The sequence below is a fragment of the Cucurbita pepo genome, chromosome 10, assembly GCF_057944985.1.
Source record: "Cucurbita pepo subsp. pepo isolate OVF chromosome 10, ASM5794498v1, whole genome shotgun sequence".
In the NCBI taxonomy this organism is placed as follows: domain Eukaryota; kingdom Viridiplantae; phylum Streptophyta; class Magnoliopsida; order Cucurbitales; family Cucurbitaceae; genus Cucurbita; species Cucurbita pepo.
Genome location: NC_141807.1, coordinates 15,462,593 through 15,468,742, shown reverse-complemented (window position 1 = coordinate 15,468,742; position 6,150 = coordinate 15,462,593). Strand labels below are relative to the sequence as shown.

Sequence of the window (6,150 nt, the reverse complement as noted above, 5' to 3'; positions counted from 1 at the left end):
TAAGTCCTCTCTTTTATCTATAAGGCCTCTCTCTCTATATGGGACATTACTCTCTTTTATCTATAAGGCTTTCTTTACTTACAATCTTACAATAAGTCCTCTCTTTTATCTATAAGGCCTCTCTTTTATCTATAAGGCCTCTCTTTTATCTATAAGGCCTCTCTTTTATCTATAAGGCCTCTCTTTTATCTATAAGGCCTCTCTTTTATCTATAAGGCCTCTCTTTTATCTATAAGGCCTCTCTTTTATCTATAAGGCCTCTCTTTTATCTATAAGGCCTCTCTTTTATCTATAAGCCCTCTCTTTTATCTATAAGGCCCTCTCTTTTATCTATAAGGCCCTCTCTTTTATCTATAAGGCCTCTCTAAGCCCTCTCTTTTATCTATAAGGCCCTCTCTTTTATCTATAAGGCCTCTCTTTTATCTATAAAGCCCTCTCTTTTATCTATAAGGCCTCTCTTTTATCTATAAGGCCCTCTCTTTTATCTATAAGGCCTCTCTTTTATCTATAAGGCCTCTCTTTTATCTATAAGGCCTCTCTTTTATCTATAAGGCCTCTCTTTTATCTATAAGGCCTCTCTTTTATCTATAAGGCCTCTCTTTTATCTATAAGGCCTCTCTTTTATCTATAAGGCTCTTTTATCTATAAGGCTCTTTTATCTATAAGGCCTCTCTTTTATCTATAAGGCCTCTCTTTTATCTATAAGGCCTCTCTTTTATCTATAAGGCCTCTCTTTTATCTATAAGGCCTCTCTTTTATCTATAAGGCCCTCTCTTTTATCTATAAGGCCTCTCTTTTATCTATAAGGCCTCTCTTTTATCTATAAGGCCTCTCTTTTATCTATAAGGCCTCTCTTTTATCTATAAGGCCTCTCTAAGCCCTCTCTTTTATCTATAAGGCCCTCTCTTTTATCTATAAGGCCTCTCTTTTATCTATAAGGCCCTCTCTTTTATCTATAAGGCCTCTCTTTTATCTATAAGGCCTCTCTTTTATCTATAAGGCCTCTCTTTTATCTATAAGGCCTCTCTTTTATCTATAAGGCCTCTCTTTTATCTATAAGCCTCTCTTTTATCTATAAGGCCTCTCTTTTATCTATAAGCCTCTCTTTTATCTATAAGGCCTCTCTTTTATCTATAAGGCCTCTCTTTTATCTATAAGGCCTCTCTTTTATCTATAAGGCCTCTCTTTTATCTATAAGGCCTCTCTTTTATCTATAAGGCCTCTCTTTTATCTATAAGGCCTCTCTTTTATCTCTTTTATCTATAAGGCCTCTCTTTTATCTCTTTTATCTATAAGGCCTCTCTTTTATCTATAAGGCCTCTCTTTTATCTATAAGGCCTCTCTTTTATCTATAAGGCCTCTCTTTTATCTCTTTTATCTATAAGGCCTCTCTTTTATCTATAAGGCCTCTCTTTTATCTATAAGGCCTCTCTTTTATCTATAAGGCCTCTCTTTTATCTATAAGGCCTCTCTTTTATCTATAAGGCCTCTCTTTTATCTATAAGGCCTCTCTTTTATCTATAAGGCCTCTCTCTATAAGGCCTCTCTCTATAAGGCCTCTCTTTTATCAATAAGGCCTCTCTTTTATCTATAAGGCCTCTCTTTTATCTATAAGGCCTCTCTTTTATCTATAAGGCCTCTCTCTATAAGGCCTCTCTCTATAAGGCCTCTCTTTTATCTATAAGGCCTCTCTTTTATCTATAAGGCCTCTCTTTTATCTCTTTTATCTATAAGGCCTCTCTTTTATCTATAAGGCCTCTCTCTATAAGGCCTCTCTCTATAAGGCCTCTCTCTATAAGGCCTCTCTCTATAAGGCCTCTCTTTTATCTATAAGGCCTCTCTTTTATCTATAAGGCCTCTCTTTTATCTATAAGGCCTCTCTTTTATCTATAAGGCCTCTCTTTTATCTATAAGGCCTCTCTTTTATCTATAAGGCCTCTCTTTTATCTATAAGGCCTCTCTTTTATCTATAAGGCCTCTCTTTTATCTATAAGGCCTCTCTTTTATCTATAAGGCCTCTCTTTTATCTATAAGGCCTTATAGATCTCTTTTATCTATAAGGCCTCTCTTTTATCTATAAGGCCTCTCTCTATAAGGCCTCTCTTTTATCTATAAGGCCTCTCTTTTATCTATAAGGCCTCTCTTTTATCTATAAGGCCTCTCTTTTGCCTTCTTTTATCTATAAGGCCTCTCTTTTATCTATAAGGCCTCTCTTTTATCTATAAGGCCTCTCTTTTATCTATAAGGCCTCTCTCTATAAGGCCTCTCTCTATAAGGCCTCTCTTTTATCTATAAGGCCTCTCTTTTATCTATAAGGCCTCTCTTTTATCTATAAGGCCTCTCTTTTATCTATAAGGCCTTATAGATCTCTTTTATCTATAAGGCCTCTCTTTTATCTATAAGGCCTCTCTCTATAAGGCCTCTCTCTATAAGGCCTCTCTTTTATCTATAAGGCCTCTCTTTTATCTATAAGGCCTCTCTCTATAAGGCCTCTCTTTTATCTATAAGGCCTCTCTTTTATCTATAAGGCCTCTCTCTATAAGGCCTCTCTCTATGCCTCTCTTTTATCTATAAGGCCTCTCTTTTATCTATAAGGCCTCTCTTTTATCTATAAGGCCTCTCTCTATAAGGCCTCTCTCTATAAGGCCTCTCTCTATAAGGCCTCTCTTTTATCTATAAGGCCTCTCTCTATGCCTCTCTTTTATCTATAAGGCCTCTCTTTTATCTATAAGGCCTCTCTTTTATCTATAAGGCCTCTCTCTATAAGGCCTCTCTCTATAAGGCCTCTCTCTATAAGGCCTCTCTCTATAAGGCCTCTCTTTTATCTATAAGGCCTCTCTCTATAAGGCCTCTCTCTATAAGGCCTCTCTCTATAAGGCCTCTCTCTATAAGGCCTCTCTTTTATCTATAAGGCCTCTCTTTTATCTATAAGGCCTCTCTTTTATCTATAAGGGCCTCTTCTTTTATCTATAAGGCCTCTCTTTTATCTATAAGGGCCTCTCTTTTATCTATAAGGCCTCTCTTTTATCTATAAGGCCTCTCTTTTATCTATAAGGCCTCTCTCTATAAGGCCTCTCTTTTATCTATAAGGCCTCTCTTTTATCTATAAGGCCTCTCTTTTATCTATAAGGGCCTCTTCTTTTATCTATAAGGCCTCTCTTTTATCTATAAGGGCCTCTCTTTTATCTATAAGGGAGGCCTCTCTATAAGGCCTCTCTTTTATCTATAAGGCCTCTCTTTTATCTATAAGGCCTCTCTTTTCTATAAGGCCTCTCTCTATAAGGCCTCTCTCTATAAGGCCTCTCTCTATAAGGCCTCTCTCTATGCCTCTCTTTTATCTATAAGGCCTCTCTTTTATCTATAAGGCCTCTCTTTTATCTATAAGGCCTCTCTCTATAAGGCCTCTCTCTATAAGGCCTCTCTCTATAAGGCCTCTCTTTTATCTATAAGGCCTCTCTCTATGCCTCTCTTTTATCTATAAGGCCTCTCTTTTATCTATAAGGCCTCTCTTTTATCTATAAGGCCTCTCTTTTATCTATAAGGCCTCTCTCTATAAGGCCTCTCTCTATAAGGCCTCTCTCTATAAGGCCTCTCTCTATAAGGCCTCTCTCTATAAGGCCTCTCTCTATAAGGCCTCTCTTTTATCTATAAGGCCTCTCTTTTATCTATAAGGCCTCTCTTTTATGTATAAGGGCCTCTTCTTTTATCTATAAGGCCTCTCTTTTATCTATAAGGGCCTCTCTTTTATCTATAAGGCCTCTCTTTTATCTATAAGGCCTCTCTTTTATCTATAAGGCCTCTCTCTATAAGGCCTCTCTTTTATCTATAAGGCCTCTCTTTTATCTATAAGGCCTCTCTTTTATCTATAAGGGCCTCTTCTTTTATCTATAAGGCCTCTCTTTTATCTATAAGGGCCTCTCTTTTATCTATAAGGGAGGCCTCTCTATAAGGCCTCTCTTTTATCTATAAGGCCTCTCTTTTATCTATAAGGCCTCTCTTTTCTATAAGGCCTCTCTCTATAAGGCCTCTCTCTATAAGGCCTCTCTCTATAAGGCCTCTCTCTATGCCTCTCTTTTATCTATAAGGCCTCTCTTTTATCTATAAGGCCTCTCTTTTATCTATAAGGCCTCTCTCTATAAGGCCTCTCTCTATAAGGCCTCTCTCTATAAGGCCTCTCTTTTATCTATAAGGCCTCTCTCTATGCCTCTCTTTTATCTATAAGGCCTCTCTTTTATCTATAAGGCCTCTCTCTATGCCTCTCTTTTATCTATAAGGCCTCTCTTTTATCTATAAGGCCTCTCTTTTATCTATAAGGCCTCTCTTTTATCTATAAGGCCTCTCTTTTATCTATAAGGCCTCTCTCTATAAGGCCTCTCTCTATAAGGCCTCTCTTTTATCTATAAGGCCTCTCTTTTATCTATAAGGCCTCTCTCTATAAGGCCTCTCTCTATAAGGCCTCTCTCTATAAGGCCTCTCTCTATAAGGCCTCTCTTTTATCTATAAGGCCTAGGCCTCTCTCTATAAGGCCTCTCTCTATAAGGCCTCTCTCTATAAGGCCTCTCTTTTATCTATAAGGCCTCTCTTTTATCTATAAGGCCTCTCTTTTATCTATAAGGGCCTCTTCTTTTATCTATAAGGCCTCTCTTTTATCTATAAGGGCCTCTTCTTTTATCTATAAGGCCTCTCTTTTATCTATAAGGGCCTCTCTTTTATCTATAAGGCCTCTCTTTTATCTATAAGGCCTCTCTTTTATCTATAAGGCCTCTCTCTATAAGGCCTCTCTTTTATCTATAAGGGCCTCTTCTTTTATTTTATCTATAAGGGCCTCTCTTTTATCTATAAGGCCTCGCCTCTCTTTTATCTATAAGGGCCTCTTCTTTTATTTTATCTATAAGGGCCTCTCTTTTATCTATAAGGCCTCTCTTTTATCTATAAGGCCGCCTCTCTTTTATCTATAAGGCCGCCTCTCTTTTATCTATAAGGCCGCCTCTCTTTTATCTATAAGGCTTTCTTTACTTACAATAAGTCCTCTCTTTTATCTATAAGGCCGCCTCTCTTTTATCTATAAGGCCGCCTCTCTTTTATCTATAAGGCCGCCTCTCTTTTATCTATAAGGCCGCCTCTCTTTTATCTATAAGGCCGCCTCTCTTTTATCTATAAGGCCGCCTCTCTTTTATCTATAAGGCCGCCTCTCTTTTATCTATAAGGCCGCCTCTCTTTTATCTATAAGGCCGCCTCTCTTTTATCTATAAGGCTTTCTTTACTTACAATAAGTCCTCTCTCTATATGGGACATTACTCTCTTTTATCTATAAGGCTTTTCTCTCTATATGGGACATTACTCTCTTTTATCTATAAGAATGGCATAGCCATAATGATATAATAATCCTTATATAAGTATCTTTTCTTTTTCTCTTGTACCCACCTTATACATAACATGTTAAATTAACTCATACTTAAAAAAACAATCTCTCTCTTTTGGAGATTTGAGGTATCGATCCCCGTACCCCGTACCTCTCGCATGCTAAGCAAGCACTCTACCATCTGAGCTACATCCCCACAATTTTTGCATCACAAAACCCTAAATTTCCGGTCATCAATAATAGTGAAAATGAAGAAATATTACTACCCAACATGACATGAATAAGGAAAAATTGAAAAGAAATAATATATTTAATAGTAGATAGTCTTATTTTTGGAGATGCAGGGTATCGATCCCCGTACCTCTCGCATGCAAAGCGAGCGCTCTACCATCTGAGCTACATCCCCATGATTTGTTCATCATAAAACCCTAAATGTCCCATCATCAATAATAGTGAAAATAAAAAAAATATCAAAATATTAATAACAAATAGTTTGGTTTGGTGATGCGGGGCATCCATAATTGTGAAAATGAAAAAATATAATAACAAATTAAATACTTTCTTTTGGAGATGCGGGCTATCAATCCCCGTATAACTCGCATGCAAAGCGAGCGCTCTACCATCTAAGCTACATCTCCACAATTTTTACGTCACAAAACCCTAAACGTCTCGTCATGAATAATAGTGAAAATGAAAAAAATATCGCTACTCAATATGTCATAAATAAGGAAATATTGAATAGAAATAAAATAGTAATAACGAATAGTTTCTTTTGGAGATGCGAGGTA

At 37.1% G+C, this 6,150-nt stretch overlaps 1 non-coding gene across 1 annotated transcript; it reads right to left on the bottom strand.

Annotated features, from left to right (window-relative positions):
* Window positions 1-5,695: 5,695 nt before the first annotated feature.
* On the bottom strand, window positions 5,696-5,768 carry TRNAA-UGC (transfer RNA alanine (anticodon UGC)). Its single transcript has one exon. It is a non-coding gene; the product is annotated as a tRNA-Ala (tRNA).
* Window positions 5,769-6,150: the final 382 nt, after the last annotated feature.